The sequence below is a fragment of the Rhinopithecus roxellana genome, chromosome 11 (assembly GCF_007565055.1).
Source record: "Rhinopithecus roxellana isolate Shanxi Qingling chromosome 11, ASM756505v1, whole genome shotgun sequence".
Classification (NCBI taxonomy): domain Eukaryota; kingdom Metazoa; phylum Chordata; class Mammalia; order Primates; family Cercopithecidae; genus Rhinopithecus; species Rhinopithecus roxellana.
Genome location: NC_044559.1, coordinates 50,567,246 through 50,584,561, shown reverse-complemented (window position 1 = coordinate 50,584,561; position 17,316 = coordinate 50,567,246).

The window sequence follows — 17,316 nt, the reverse complement described above, 5'->3', positions numbered from 1 at the left end:
AAGGGTGCACTGGTAGATGTTGAACAAGAGGTTCTTTTGCAGTGTAGTGGGGTAAGGGTGAGGAAGCCAAGGATTGTAAGATGCTAATTTCCAGGATATACATACTCCCACCACGGCCATTATCAAGTTACAAGGGTAGCTTCGGTAAAGGTGGAGCTGGGAAGAGACATGCATAGTCAGTTGTGGGATGCATCTGAGCCGGCTCCAGCCAAGCACTGCAATTGGGCACACAAAACAAGTCTTTTCATCCCTGGCTGTTCAGTATAAAAACTCCTATAATCCATTTGGAGAGCAACTTGGAGATATTTATCAAATGCCTTCAAAGTGATCATGACTTTTAATCTAGTAATCTTATTTTTGGTCATCTATGTAACACAAAAATAGAATTATTCATTGCCATCGCTTTATAATAACAGAAATTGGAAATCACCTAAATACTTAAAGATAAGTAGACAGTTAGGAAAATCATTGCAATTATTTTTAAAGATGTTTCTGGGTTGTTTGTTGAAACTTTAGGAAAGTTTATGATCTGGTGACTTCACTGCATGGAGATACCCTGGGGGCTGTGGACGTTGACCCTGCAGAACAGGTTCTACCAGGTGCATGGACTTTCTGCTTTTCCTCAGTGCCTGCCGAGGGGAGGGGAGAGGAGGTTCCAGAGAGGACCAGGCTGATGATCCTCAGTGTGGCTCCATGCTGGCTGCAGTGATTGACAGCCTCTGCCTTGGGTGAACTCTGGTGGCACCTGAGGCAGGGGCTGCCCCTTAGCTTTGGAGCTCCAGGGCTGGTTCCCAGCCAGTGCTGGGCAGACAAATGAATGAATGAATGAACTAATAATGAAGGAATAGATATGCAGGTTCTCTGTCAATAGAGCCAGGCAAGCCAGCCACTGACCAAGAGGAGTTTCTGAGGAACCCCACCCCACACAGCCCAACTCAGCTTTCCCTACCTGAAGGGGAGGCTTGGGAAAGAGGCAGGTTCATGCCAGGGCTCCCTCTACCTCAGAAGATTCTCAAGCAGCAGCCATTGCCCTGTGTGATCCAGCCATGAGGCCAGAACCACACAGCTCCATGATCTCATGCCTCATGACAAAGATGCTGTCAGGGATGTGGGAACTCATGCCTCTTGATGAGGATGCTGTCAGGATGCTGTCATGATGATGATGTGGGAAGGGGCTTCGTGGTACAGTCCCTGATCATCAGGTCACACTGTTGCCCCTGGAGCTAAGTCCCTGGCAAAGCTGTCTGGCCTCTGGAACACTGGCCCGGAAGGAAGACACTGCCAGCAGCTACTCCTCTGGAGGGCATGGAGACTTGGGGATGAAACAGCCGGTGCCTATAAATCTAGGCACACAATGGGATGTGACTGAAGTCTGTCTGCGGGGCACACACAGGGAAAGTCCCTTTCATCTGCAGCTTGGGGCCAGTGCCATCCGGTCATACAGTGAGTGCTTTTGTGTTACCTTTTCTTATGTGCTAGTTGACAGTCCTTGGAGCAAGTCAGACATGACTATTTCTCCAAATTCCTCTTGTTGGAAAGAATCAGTTCCAATCGAGCCATCTCCAATCCCATGGGGCACTGGCCCCTAAGAGAAGTGCCAACTGCTTTGCCAGCGATGTGTGTTTATGCAGGAAATGTGATCAAATGGTCAAATGAGGGGCTCTTTAGTGACTTCCCAGCAGCATGGATGCCCTTTCCCCACACCCTGGCCATCAGAGCATGCAGGGAACACACCCCTAAGGACAGTTCCGGAAGAACTCAGCCAGCTCCATCTGGATGGAGAGAGAGTGGCAGCTACTGGGAGAAGCCCTCGGGGGAGGGGGTGTCCCCTGTGGTCAGCTGAGCTCACTGTGGGCAGCAGCATGAACAGGTCCTGAGGCACAGGCGAGAACGAGGAGGACACAGGAGCCCCATCCCACAGCACGTGGGCTCCATGTGGGTTCTCAGTGGGGACAGGCTGCATGTGGCACTCAGACCCTAAGTCCCCTCTGGTTTGCCCGGGGTGTGTAACTCTGATTTGGAAATAATCCAGCTCTTCAGGAGCACAGGCTCGGCCATTCCCACCTCGTCTTCTTTCTTCAGTGTCCTGTGTGAAGAGCACATTCTAAAAGCACAGTAATTAAAACCACTGGAATTCATTCATTGAGCTTGTACTTATTTAGTACCTACTAAACGCAAGACACTGTTCTGATTGTGGGGGACAAAGCCAATGAAGCTTATATTAGAAAAGAGATGACAGGCAACCAATAAATAGGTAAGACAACTCAGAGTGTGATGAATGCTGTCAGGAAGATGAAGCAAAGGCAGACAGTGACCCTGAGAGCCATGCTACCTTGGCGAGGGGAGCACAGGAAGGTTTTCTGGAGGGCAGACATTGGAACTGAGACCTGAATAATGGGGGAAAAAATAAAGGGCAGCCAATGAAACAGAATGGGAGCTCAAACACATGAGCACACAGAGCACAATAAGGACACGTCATGACCATTTATAGACAGAAGGTTTACTGGGTCTAGGGAGCCGGGGAAGTTGGCTGCTTTTTCGAGTAATGCACAGTCTAATCCACATATGAGTTAAAGATGTAAGTGCAAAGAGCCATCACAACAGAGCCCTGGAAGATGCCGTAGAGAAGGTCCGCTCGGAGTAGAGACTCAGGAGAGACAGTGTAACGTGGTGGTTAGGGAGACCATCAGCATCAGGACAATCTGGTGGATTTTCAAATCTCAGAAATAGGATGTATGGAGGCAAGCAATAACTGAGAATGGTGGATGTCCCTGATGGTGTCAAGGAGCCACCGTGCCAGATGAACCACCCACCCCACCTTTCTTCTTGTTGCATGAGACTGGCAAGGCCCCCAACTCCTTAAAGCAAATATGTATATAAAATAAAATTTAAACATTTAAAAACCTCAAAATTAAAAAGTCCTCCAAATTTTTGAAATGGAAATTATCGTAAATCCAGCCTCACAGGGCTTGGGGAAGACTTACTGAGCGAGCTAACTCACAAAAACCATTAACGACATAAATCAGAGGGTTAATAAATTTAATGAACGAAGTGCCCCAAAAATCAATGAGAAAAAAATGAGATAAAATGAATATAGGCAATTAACAAAGGAAGGAATACAAATGGAAAATAAATGTATGAGAACATGTCACAGTTATGTAATTAAATTAATGGGAAATTTAGCAAGATAACATTCTCGTCCTGCCAACCAAGGATTTCAATGACTTTAGTATCTGTTGTTGGTGAAGCTGCAGGGAAGAAAAAATGGGGGCAGTGGAAGTTCTAGGAGTCACCGGAAACATCAGACCTCCAGCAGTTTGGAGTTGGGGACTGGACACCTCAGCGGGGAGTGTGGGCGAGTCTTACTGAGATAGCCCACAGCGCCGTCGAGGACAGCCTGGGGGAAGCACCTGAGAGGGGACCCTCAGGAGACTCTGTTTTGAGTGTACAACATGGGCTTGGAAATGCCCCAGGAGCTGGCTCAACAAGACGTAAATGGCTTTATTTGTATTTTTTAAAGCCCCACTGTGTTTTAGATCCAATACTTTAAAAAGAAATACTGCCTCTCAGTTCTGAAGTATTATCAAGAGCGTGGTGTCTCTTCAATATAAAAGCAGCACCTCCAGAAATATCTTCCTATTAGAGGCATTGATTTTTCCAGGTCTCTCATATCTTTGCTAAAGGACTTTGCTCCAGGAGCTGGTATTTCCACACTGTTGTCCTGACACGCAGATCAACAGGTGTCTGGCTGGGTGCTGGTTCTATCAACAACAATAAACTGCAGGCACATTCCTGGCTAATAGAAATCACCTTCCAGCCCTGCTCTGAGATTGAGATTCCAGACACCTGGTAACCGAGCTTTTGCAGGGCAGGAGCTCCCGGCTCCATGCCTAGTGAAAACATATTTGCACACCGTGCGTGGCAGGGCTGCTGCCTTCTCCTTGCCCTTATTAACATCACAGCTGACAAGGGTCCACTGGACCATGTGCCTCGGCAGCCCTATCACCATGCTCCAGGCTCCTGTCTGCTTCTCTCCTTCCTGCCTGAGGAAGGTATTTATGGCTCCCAAGGGGTCGTAAATGTTATGACAGTGAAAACAGTCAGACTGAAATCTCTTGTCTGACTCAGCACTGTTGAACATCTATTTAGATCTTGAAATTAAAATCTCATGCCTACAAAGTCCTTGAGAAGATAGCAAAGGACATCTCAGTGCTGCATTTCATGACAGAAAAGCATTCAATCATGCACACATTATGCCACACAAAAATAAGCTCCTTTGTTAATTTAAGTCACCAGAATTTATTAATCATCTATTGTGTGTGGGACTTTGTTCTGGGGACCATAATAGCAGCTGAAATGAAAGAGGCACAATAGCCAGGCTCTGCTTCCTGTGGCAATTTCAAGCCAGCGAAACACATGAACAATTAAACTCCATTAAATTCCTACACAAGGTAAGACAACCTACGGCTAAGTGGAAAATCATGGAAGCCAAGGAAATGGAGCAATTAACTCTCAAACGAAAGGGACGATCTGGGCAGAGAGATCACAAAGTAACCTTTTCTCTGCAAAGCTGCTCTTCCCAGAGTCCCCTGTTCCAAAGACAGGCACGGTGTGCACCTGTCCCAGCTGCCAGACCCCAGTATCACTCTGATCTGCTCCTGTCCCCTAGAGCCCATGTTTAGTTTATCCCTGGGTCCTCCCTCCCCAAGCCGCTTCTCTCTATCCCAGTGCCAAGCATCTGCTCCTGGTTTCCACTGCCTCTCCTGGGGATGGCTTCTCACTCCAGTCTTATTCACCGGACACACCAAAGCTAAAATGAATCTTACAAATATAAGTAGGATCATGTCAGCACCTGGACTAGAACCATGTGAGGGCTCCACATTGCCCTCAAGCTAAAGTCTGGAGTTCTTAACAGGCTTGGGAGGTCTCCTCACGCTTCTCTCCCCACTCACACTGTCTTCGTCATCATCCAGCTCCTCACTGCAACCTGCTCTGCTCTGCGCGATGGTCTCCCAGACCCCAGACTGGGCTCTTCCTCACTCCTGCAATGTCCATGCAACCTTCCTGTCTCCCCATGGAGGTCAACTCCTCTGAGACTCCGAGGCTGGACTGCGAGGCTTCCTGCTCCTCCTACCATAGCTCCTGGCACCTTACCCAGACTGTGATTCCCATGCTGAGTGAGGATGGCCTGTGAGCCAACCCAGGAGCTCCACAGGATGGGGACACAGCACCTGTCGAGGTCACCTTCTCCTCTCCAGCACCTCGCCCTGTGCCTGCCCTGCAGGATATGTGGAAGCCCTTTCCATGGCGGAGACTTGGGATGTGAAGCACCAAAAACTGATAACAGGAGACAGTGGGAAACGTGTTTAACATGTGCAAAGGCTCAAAGGCAGAAAATATGTAGGCCTTTTAGAGAATTACAAAAAAATAGGCATGTGATGACATAGTAGGTTGGAAAGGCAGATTGAGGCCAGGTCATAGAAGGTCTTGAATGTCAGGCTAAGGAGTGAGGAGAGACTGCTGCTGCCACAGACAAGATTTGCTGTCTGACCCTAAACAATCTAAGGAGAAAATCCAAAGAAACATACCAAGCAACAGTTTTCAGGATGCCAGGCTTGGGGCAATGAAGAACAGCAACACGTGAGAGTCAGGTGTGTTCATGAGGTGAGCCCTAGGAGGCTGCTCTTCACTGCCTTGAGGGAGCCCCAGGCCATAGCACAAGGAAAGGGAGGCCCAGTGGGGCCTGGTGGTTCCCATGAGTTCAGGAGACAGAACTGCAGTCCTGGAAATCCAAAGCGACCAGAATCTGAGAAGCAGAGTGCTGACCGAGAAAGAGCCCTAACATTCTGCAAAAGAATGCCCTGAGATATTCAGCAGAGTACTGATGAGTATGGGGTGGTGGATGTGGGAGGGACTTACATGAGGTTAGGGAAAAAGTTACCCCAAAAGATTAGAAAACTGTGCTTCACACAGGGCCATAACTTGTGCTTGTTTCCACCAACCAGATTTAGAAACCGTAATTCATAGTACATTTGGAAAAATATTCAGGAAGGTCTCGCCTCGATTGTGGGCAGTTGTTATTTCTAGAGAGTGTGCTGCTGTGAACCTGCTTCACAAATCAGAGAAGCAAGACCTGGAAGAATCAAGCTGTTTCCCATTAACTTAACTGTGTCTCAGAACAACATTCAGTAATATTTACGGGAATATAAAAATATCCACGACAGTCCAATTATCCCTGATGAGCGTTGATGCAAAAATCCTCCCCAAAATACTAGCAAACTGAATTTAACAACATATTAAAAATATCATTCATCATGGCCAAGTGGGATTTATCCCTGGGATGCATGGATGGTTCAACATACATTAATTAAACAATGTGATACAGTGTATCAACTGAATTAAGGACAAAAACCATATAATGGTTTCAAATGGTGCTGGAAAAGCATTTGATAACATTCAACATCCCTTCATGGTAAAACCCTCAAAAAACTGGGTATAGAAGGAACATAACACAATACAATAAAAAACCATATAAAACAGATGCACAGCTAGCATTACACTCAATAGGGAAAAACAAAAAGCCTTTCTTCTAAGATCTGGAACACAAGGATGCCCACTGTCACCACTGATAGTTAACATAGTACTGGAAGTCCTACCTAGGGCAATTAGACAGGAATATGAAATAAAAGGCATCTAAATTGAAAAAGAAGAAGTCAGATTATCCTTTTTTCAGATGATGTAATCTTATATTTGGAAAAACCTAAACCACTCCACCAAAAAAACTATTAGAATTGATAAACTAATCCAGTAAAGTTGCCAGATGCCAAATCAACACACAAAAATCAATAGCATTTCTGTATGCCAACAGCAAACAATCTGCAAATGAAATAAAGAAAGTAATCCCATTTATAACAGCTACAAATAAAATAAAATACCTAGGAATAAACTTAACCAAAGAAGTAAAAGATCTCTATAATAAAAACTATAAAACATTGAAATGAGAAATTGAAGGTGACATTTAAAAAATGAAAAGATATTCTATGTTTATGGACTGGAAGAATAAATATTAAGATGCCCTTGCTACCCCAAACAATCTACAGATTCAATGCCTTTCCTATTAAATTACCATTGACATTCTTCACAGAAATAGAAAAAAAAATTAAAACATATGTGGAACCACAGAATACCCAGAATAGCCAAAGTCATCCTGAGCAAAAAGTACAAAACTGGAGGAATCATACTACCTGACTTTAAATTATACTACAGAGCTATAGTAACCAAAACAGCATGGTACTGGCATAAAAAGAGACACGTAGACCAATGGAGTGGAATAGATAACCCAGAAATAAATTTATACATCTACAGTGAACTCATTTTCAACAAAAGTACCAAAAACATACATTAGGGAAAGGATGTCTCTTCAATAAATAATGCTGGGAAAACTGAATATCCATATGCAGAAAAGTGAAGCTAAACCCCTATCTCTTGCCATGAATCAAATCAAAATGGATTAAAGACTAAAATCTAAGACCTGAAACTATGAAACTACTAAAAGAAAACAATGAGGAAACTCTCCAGGACATTAGTCTGGGCAAAGTTTTCTTGAGGAATATTCTACAAGCACAGGCAACCAAAGCAAAAGTGGACAAATCGGATCACATCAAGTTAAAAGGCTTCTGCACAGCAAAGGAAACAATCAACAAAGTGAAGAAATAACCCACACAACAGGAGAAAACTTTGCAAACTATCTGGCAAAGGATTAATAACTCTTGAATATATAAAGAGCTCAAACAACTCAATAGGAAAAATATTGAGTAATTCAATTAGATATAAGCAAAAGATATGAATAAACATTTCTCAAAAGAAGACATACAAATGCGAAACAGTTATATGAGAAGGTGCTCAACATAATTGATCATCAGAGAAAAGCAAATCAAAATTATAATGAGATATCATCTCATCCCAGTTAAAATGGCTTTTATTCAAAAGACAGGAAATAACCTATGCTGGCAAGATTGTGGAAAAAAGCGTGAGCTTATACACTGTTGACGAGAATATAAAGTCATACAGTCACTTCGGAGAACAGTATGGAGGCTCCTCAGAAAACTAAAAATAGAACTACCATACGATCTAGCAATCCCACTGCTAGGTTGATATGGTTTGGCTGTGTCCCCACCAAAAATCTCATCTTGAATTGTAATCCTCACAACCCCATGTATCAAGGGCAGGACCAGGTGGAGGGAATTGGATCTTGGAGGGGGCAGTTTCCCTCATGCTGTTCTCGTGACAGTGAGTGCGTTCTCAGGAAATATGATGGTTTTATAAGCGTCTGGCATTTCCCTTGCTTGCACTCACTCCATCCTACTGCCCTGTGAAGAAGGTGCCTGCTTCTCCTTTGCCTTCCATAATGATTGTGACTGTCCTGAGGCCTCTTCAGCAATGTGGAACTGTGAGTCAATTAAACCTCTTTCCTTTATAAATTACCCAGTCTCAGGTATTTCTTCATAGCAGTTTGAGTATGGACTAATACATAGGTATATGCCCAAAAGAAAGGAAATCAAAGTATATCAAAGAGATATCTTCATTCCAATGTTTATTGCAGCATTATTCACAATAGCCAAGATTTGAAATCAACCTAAATTTCCATCAACAGTTGAATGAATAAAGAAAATATGGTGCGTGTTCACAATTGAGTACTATCCACATGGTGCGTGTTCACAATTGAGTACTATCCACATGGTGCGTGTTCACAATTGAGTACTATCCACATGGTGCGTGTTCACAATTGAGTGCTATCCACATGGTGCGTGTTCACAATTGAGTGCTATCCACATGGTGCGTGTTCACAATTGAGTGCTATCCACATGGTGCGTGTTCACAATTGAGTGCTATCCACATGGTGCGTGTTCACAATTGAGTGCTATCCACATGGTGCGTGTTCACAATTGAGTGCTATCCACATGGTGCGTGTTCACAATTGAGTGCTATCCACATGGTGCGTGTTCACAATTGAGTGCTATCCACATGGTGCGTGTTCACAATTGAGTGCTATCCACATGGTGCGTGTTCACAATTGAGTGCTATCCACATGGTGCGTGTTCACAATTGAGTGCTATCCACATGGTGCGTGTTCACAATTGAGTGCTATCCACATGGTGCGTGTTCACAATTGAGTGCTATCCACATGGTGCGTGTTCACAATTGAGTGCTATCCACATGGTGCGTGTTCACAATTGAGTGCTATCCACATGGTGCGTGTTCACAATTGAGTGCTATCCACATGGTGCGTGTTCACAATTGAGTGCTATCCACATGGTGCGTGTTCACAATTGAGTGCTATCCACATGGTGCGTGTTCACAATTGAGTGCTATCCACATGGTGCGTGTTCACAATTGAGTGCTATCCACATGGTGCGTGTTCACAATTGAGTGCTATCCACATGGTGCGTGTTCACAATTGAGTGCTATCCACATGGTGCGTGTTCACAATTGAGTGCTATCCACATGGTGCGTGTTCACAATTGAGTGCTATCCACATGGTGCGTGTTCACAATTGAGTGCTATCCACATGGTGCGTGTTCACAATTGAGTGCTATCCACATGGTGCGTGTTCACAATTGAGTACTATCCATATGGTGCGTGTTCACAATTGAGTACTATCCAGCCATAACAAAAGAATGAGGTCCTTTTATTTCCAGTAACATGGTTGAAACTGGAGGACATTATGTTAAGTGAAATAAGCCTGGCACAGAAAGACAAACTTTGCATGTTCTCACTCATTTGTGGGAGCTAAAAATTAAAACAGTTGAATTCATGGAGATAGAGAGAGTAGAATGATAGTTATCAGAGGCTGGGAAAAGTAGTGGGGTTAGGGGAGGAGGTGGGGACAGTTAAGGGGTACAAAATATCGTTAGATAGAATAAATAGGAGCTAGTATTTGACAGCACAGCAGGGTAACTACAGCCAACAGTAATTTAATATACATTTTTAAATAACTACAAGAGTATAATTGGAATGTTTGTGACACAAAGAAATGATATATGCTTGTGGTGACGGATGTCCTATTTGCCCTGTGCGATGATTACACATTGCACGACTGTATCAAAGTATCTCATGTATCCCACAAACATATATATATATACACACACCTACTATGTATATCAACATTTTAATAGTTATATCCAGCACCTAAGTAAAATGCCTGGCATCTAATCAAACATGAACAAATATACAAAGACATGGGAAAAAAAACCCAAGAGGAGAAAATTAATCAATCAGCCAAAACCAATCCAGAACCGACACAGATGTTACATTTAGCAGACAAGGGCATTTAAAATGATTACATAGTATTCCATATGTTCAAAAGTTTCTTAGAAACGTGAAAGATATAAACTAAAGAGCAAAATAGAAATTCTGAAGTCAAAAACTCCAATGTTTGAAGTGAAAATTACCCTGGATGTGTAGATCACACGCTGCAGAAGAAAGGAAGAGTAAACATGAAGACGTAGCAAAAGAAACTGCTCAAAATAAAGCGCAAAGAGATAAAAAATATTAGAGAAAAATTCAATCAGTTCCTTATGAGACAACCTTAAGAGATTTAACATACCTATATACTGAATCTATAAAGGAGTGGATGGAGGGAGGAGCAGAGCAAAAAGTAAAGAAATCGTGGCTAAGAAGTTTTTTGTTGGTAACTTAACTGATATTGATAAAATAATAAATCTACATATCTAAGAAGTTTAATGAATCCTGAGCTTAAAATGATGGTAAAACCTGTGATAAACAGAACATCTTAAAAACAAACAGAGAAAAACAAACTCATTATATACAAAAAAAAAAAAAAAAAAAAAAAACCCAAGGATAACAATGACAGCCTGTTACTCATCAGAAATAATGTTAAAAGACCAAAGCAGCCTCTTTAAAGGACTGAAAGAAAAAATTATAAACCTAGAATTCTATACACAGACTAAGTCTTCCAAAAACGAAGGCAAAATAGACATCTGCAGAAATGCTAATGCTAAAAGAATTTATAACGATAATAATTTATAACTTATAATGACAATGCCTGCACTATCAGCAATGTGAAGGGAAATCCTCCGTACAGAAAGAAAATGATTCCAGATGGAAATATAGGTGTGCAGAAAGGAACGATGTGTACAGGAAACAGTACTTACCCTGGCAAACGTATAAGATTTTCCCCTTACTTATATATTTTTCAAAGTTAATTGGCTGTTTAAAGAAAAATTATGATAGTGTGGAGTTGATAACACATGTATAAATAAAATATTTGACAAAAATAGCTTACCAACTGAGAGGAGAAAGATGGTAGGTGCTATTTTAAGGGTCTCCTGTGTGCAGCAGTATGGTATCTCTTCAAGATAGACAGTGATAAATTAAAGATGAATGCTATAACTCCTATAGTAATCACTAAATTTTAAAAAAGCATTATAATTAATAAGCCAACAGATGAGTAAAATTATAACATATCTACCATTAAAAGAAAGCAAAAAAAAAAAATAAAAGTGAAAGGGGAGCAAAGAAAAGATGGGACAAATAGAAAACACAGAGCAAGTTTAATTAAGAACTGAAACCTATAAAATCGATAGTCATATTAAATGTAATCTGACTAGACATTCCAATTAAAATGAAGATATTGTCAGATTGGATGAAAAACAAGACCCACATATCTGCTTCTTATAAGAAAGTTGCTTTAAATATAAAGACAAAAATGAGTTAAAAGCATACAGAAAATATATATCATACTAACACTGTCAAAAGAAACTTGGACTATTTTATATCAGACAAAAAAGATTCAGAGCAAAAATTCTCAACAGGGACTTAGAAGGCCACTTTACAGTGAGAAGGGGATCAACTGATCAAAAAGCTCAAACAAATGTAAAACCTTTATGAACTGAATAACTGGTAATAACTAAAAACCATTGTGAGCTTCACAATACATTAGGCCACAGTTGATATAAGTGCAGAGAAAAACAGATAAATGAACAATTCGAGTCAGAAATTCCACTACTTTTCCCTTCATAACTGATGGAAGAAGTAGAAAGAAAATCAGCAATGATACAGTCCACTTTAATAATACTATCAACAAACTTGTCTACTTTTGTAGAATACTCCACCCACCAACAGCAGAATGCAGACTCTCTTCAAGTGTACACATCAAGTTTACCTGTGTAGAGCATGTCCTGGACTATAATAAAAGACTAAACAAATTGGAAAGGTTTCCAAGTCATAAAATTATGTGCTCTGAAAAAAAAATGGAATTAAATTAGAAATTAATAGCATAACGCTATGTGGAACATGCCCAGATATATGGAAATAAAATAACATACTTTTAAATAACTCATAGGTCAAAGAAACCAAGAGGTAAATTATAAGGTATTTCAAACTGAAAAAAATGAAAACGCATTATATCAGAACGTGCAGCTAAAGGAGTAATTAGGGTGGAATTTATAGCACCAAATACTTGTAGTAGAAAAGAAGAAAGGTCTTAAATCAGGGACAACAGCTTCCTTTCTAAGAAACTATAAAAATAATGGTAAATTAGACACGACATGGTGGCTCACAACTGTCATCCCAGCACTTAGGGAGGCAGAGGCGAGTGGATTACTTGAGGTCAGGAGCTTGAGACCAGCCTGGCCAACATGGTAAAACCCCGCCTCCATTAAAAATACAAAAATAAGCTGGGTGTGGTGGCGGGTGCCTGTAATCCCAGCTCCTCAGGAGGTTGAGGCAGGAGAATCACTTGAACACTAGAGGCGGAGGTTGCAGTGAGCCGAGATCGAGCCATGCACTCCAGCCTGGGTGACAGAGCAAGACTCTGTCTCAGAATAAAAATAAAAATAGTGGTAAGTTAAACCCAAAGCAGAAGAAAGAAAAGATAAAAATGGAAGCCAAATAAAAAGAAAACAGAATGAATAAAAGCAAAACTAGTTCTTTAAGATTACATAATTGTTAAACTGATCAAGAAACAAAGGCAGAAGACAAAAATTACAATATAGGAAGAGAGGTGATGACACTTCAACTCCATCGATAGGTATTAAAGAATAATGAGGAAACGTTATGATCCACTTTAAGCCTATACATTCAAAAACATATATTAAATGAAAGATTTCTTGAAAGATACAAACTATCAAAGCTCACTGAAAAATAAACAATGTTAATAGCCTTATACCTATTTAAGAAATAAAATTTGCGTTAAGAACATTATACATAGCCGGGCACGGTGGCTCACGCCTGTAATCCCAGCACTTTGGGAGACCAAGGCGGGCAGATCATGAGGTCAGGAGATCAAGACCATCCTGGCTAGCACGTTGAAACGCTGTCTCCACTAAAAATACAAAAAATTAGCTGGATGTGGTGGCAGGCGCCTGTAGTCCCAGCTACATGGGAGGTTGAGGCAGCAGAATGGCACAAACCTGGGAGACGGCGATTGCAGTGAGCTGAGATTGTGCCACTGCACTCCAGCTTGGGCAACAGAGCGAGACTCCATCTCAAAAAAAAAAAAAAAAAAAGAATATTATAAGAATATTATACACACACATAATACACACACCCACTGCTCTGTGACCAGATCCCTTTATTAGTAAATTATAGCAAATATGTTAGAAAGAAATATATCAGTTCACCACAAACATGTTCATAAAATTGAAGTGGAGGTAATACATCCCAATTCATTATTCGAGACCAGAATTACCCCAATTTCAAAATATATCATCAGAAAAGAATAGATAAATATCTCTCATAAACATAGATAAAGAAATCACCTAAACACAACTTTAGCAAATTATCCACCATTATATTATAACAATAATATATCAGGACCAAGTACAGTTTATCCCACAAATATAAGGTTTGTCTAACATTTGAAAATCAATCAATATGTCACCATATTGATGAACTGAAAAATAAAAGCTATATGACCATCTCAGTTTAACAGAAAAGATGTTTTATAAACTCCAACATCTGCTTTCTTTAAAAAAAAAAAAAATCATAGCAAACAAGAAATAAAAGCAAACTTCCTCACCCAGATAAAGGTCATCTATAAAAAAATTACAGCTAACATCATACTCAATGCTGAAACAGTGAATGCTTGTCAGCTAAGATCAGGAATAATACAAGGATGTCCACTGTGACCATGTCTATTCAGTAGTATTGGAGGTCCTGTCCAGTGCACTCGGGCTGGAACAAAAGACGTACAGACTGGCAAAGCAGTAAAACTGTATTTGTTTCTAGATGGCATGATCACCGATAACAAAAATTTGGTGAAATCTACAAAAGCTACCAGGGCAAATAAAATAGTTTAGCAAAGTTGCAGGATAATACACCAATATTTAAAAATCAATTTTATTACTATATCCTAGCAAAAATATTCAGAAATTTAAATTTAAAAAATACAATTTATAATAGTATTAAAATATGAAAAAGACAAATCCAACAAAAAACACGTACATAGTGAAAACTCTAAAATACTGCTAAGAGAAATTAAAGACTTAAATAAATGAAAATACCCATATTATTCAGAGGTCAGAAGACTCAGTATTGTTAAGATGTCAGTTTTCTCCAAATTGATTTAGAGATCCAATGCTATCCCAAACAAAATCTCATAAGGCTTTCTGTTGAAACTGACAAATTGATTTGAAAATTCATATGAAATTGCAAGGACCTAGAATAATGAAAAAGAATGTTGAAAAAGAAGAAGAATATTGGGGAAATCACTCTACTTGAAGTCTTATTGTAAAGTTACAGAAATCAAAATGTGTGTTGTAATTCAAAATGGACAAGTCAAAGGTATTGTACAGAGTGAATAAAACTCTACAGATTCCAGCAACAGATACATTAGTACAGACACCGATTTTGACAAAGGTACAAAATCATTCAGTGGGTAAAGGATAGCTTTCAACAAATGGTGCTGAAAATCATTAATCTTCTAAATGCAAAAACTAAGCTTTGAAAGCTGCCTCACATCATGCAAAAATTTAACTCAAGTGTTCCACAGACATAAATGTAAAACTCAAACTCTAAAGCTTCAAGAAGAAAATACAGGTAAAATAAAATTTTAGGTAAACACTTCGTAGATAATATACCTAAAGCACAATACATAAAATTTAAAAAATTATAAGTTGGAACTCATCAAAACTATCCATTTCTGTTCTTCCAAAGACAGTTTAAGAGCATGAAAAAGTATCATGACAAAGTATTTGCAAATCGCACATCTGACAGAGAACGTCTGTCCAGAATCTATCGAGAACGCTCAAAACGCAATAAAATATAAAAACCTAATTTTTTAAGTGGACAAAATATTAGAGCAGCTGCCTTATCAAAGAAGATATATAGGTCGTGAGTAATCACATAAAATATAGCATTAGTCATTAGGGAAATGCAAATTAAAACCATGAGGAGAAACCACTACATACCTATTAGAATGACAAAAATTAGTAAGACTGGTCATACCCAGTATTAATGAGGATGTGGCAATTAGAACTTTCCTGCATATGAAACAGTACAAACACTTTAGAATGCAGTTTTCCATACATTTCAGCATGCATTATTTTTTATTGATTTATTTATTTATTTTTGAGATGGAGTTTCGCTCTTCTTGCCCAGACTGGAGTGCAATGGTGAGGTCTCGGCTCACCGCAACCTCCGCTTGCCAGATTTAAGTAATTCTCCTGTCTCAGCATCCTAAGTAGCTGGAATTACAGGAGTGCACCACCACCCCTGGCTAATTTTTGTATTTTTAGTAGAGAGGGTGTTTCACAATGTTGGCCAGGCTAGTCTCGAACTCCTGACCTCAGGCAATCTGCCTGCCTCAGCATGCATTTAACATACGATCTTGCCATTGTACTCCCCAGTGTTTACCCTGGTGTAAACGAGGCACGTGCCCTACAAAGATTTTTACATGAATGTTCACAGCAGCTTTATTTGTAAGAACCAAAAACTTGGGGTGGGGGGATGGTTTCACCCATAGATGAATGGATAAACATACAGTGGTATATATACACAATGGAATGGTTCTCAGGGGCAATACAAAGTAATGAATATTGGTACATGCAACAACATGAATGAATCTGCAATAATTATGGTGAGTGAAGACAGGCAGATAAAAATGAGTATGTCTGGCAGGGCGCGGTGGCTCATGCCTGTAATCCCAGCACTTTGGAGGCCAAGACTGCAGATCACGAGGTCAAGAGATGGAGACCAGCCTTGCCAACATGGTGAAACCCTGTCTCTACTAAAAATACAAAAATTAGTTGAATGTGGTGGCAGGCACCTCTAATCCCACCTACTTGGGAGACTGAGGCAGGAGAATCACTTGAACCCAGGAGGCAGAGGTTGCAGTGAGCAGAGATCGTACCACTGCACTCCAGCCTGGAGACAGAGCAAGACTCCATCTCAAAAAGATAAAAAACAAAAGAATATATCCATTACGGTTCCATTTCTGTGATGCTCTAGAGTTGCAGTGACAAAAAGCAGATGAGTATGAGTAGGTGCCTGGAGAAGGGTGTGTACATAGGGTCAGGAGGGCAGCATCATTAAGAGACATGAAGCTTGTGGAGTGATGGACAGGTTCATTCTCTTGATTATGCCAATGATGTTATAGATGTATGCATATATCAAACTTACCAAATTGTACACTTTAAATATGTGCAATTTACTGGAACTAATAAGTATAGTAAGGTCACAAGATACAGGTTCAATATATAGCTGAAAATAACAATTGTATTTCTGTATACAAAATATAAACCATCCAAAAATGAAATCAGGAATACAATACCATTCACAACATCAGTACAAAAGATAAAATACTTAGGAATAAAATTAACCAAAAAAATGCAACACTGTTGCACTGAAAATTTCAAAATATTGCTGAGAGAAATTAATATCTAAATCAATGGAAAGGCCATCCAAGTTCACGGACTGGATGACTAAATGTTGTTAAAATAACATTTCTCTCCAGATTGGCCTCTAGATTCAACACAGTCTCTGTCAAAATTCTAGTGGGCTTTCTTGCAAAAGTTGACAAAGTGATCTTAAAATTATTTTTTCTTTTAACTTTTATTTAAGGTTCAGAGGTACATGTGCAGACTTGTTAGATAGGTAAACTCAAGTCATGGGGGTTTGTTGTACAGATTATTTTGTCACCTGGGTAGTAAACATAGTACCCAATAGGTATGTGTTCTGATCCTCTCCCTCCTCCCAGCCTCCATCTTCAGGTAGGCCCCAGTGTCTATTGTCCTCCTCTTTATGTCCATGTGTTATTATTTAGCTCCCACTTATAAGTGAGAACAGCAGCATTTG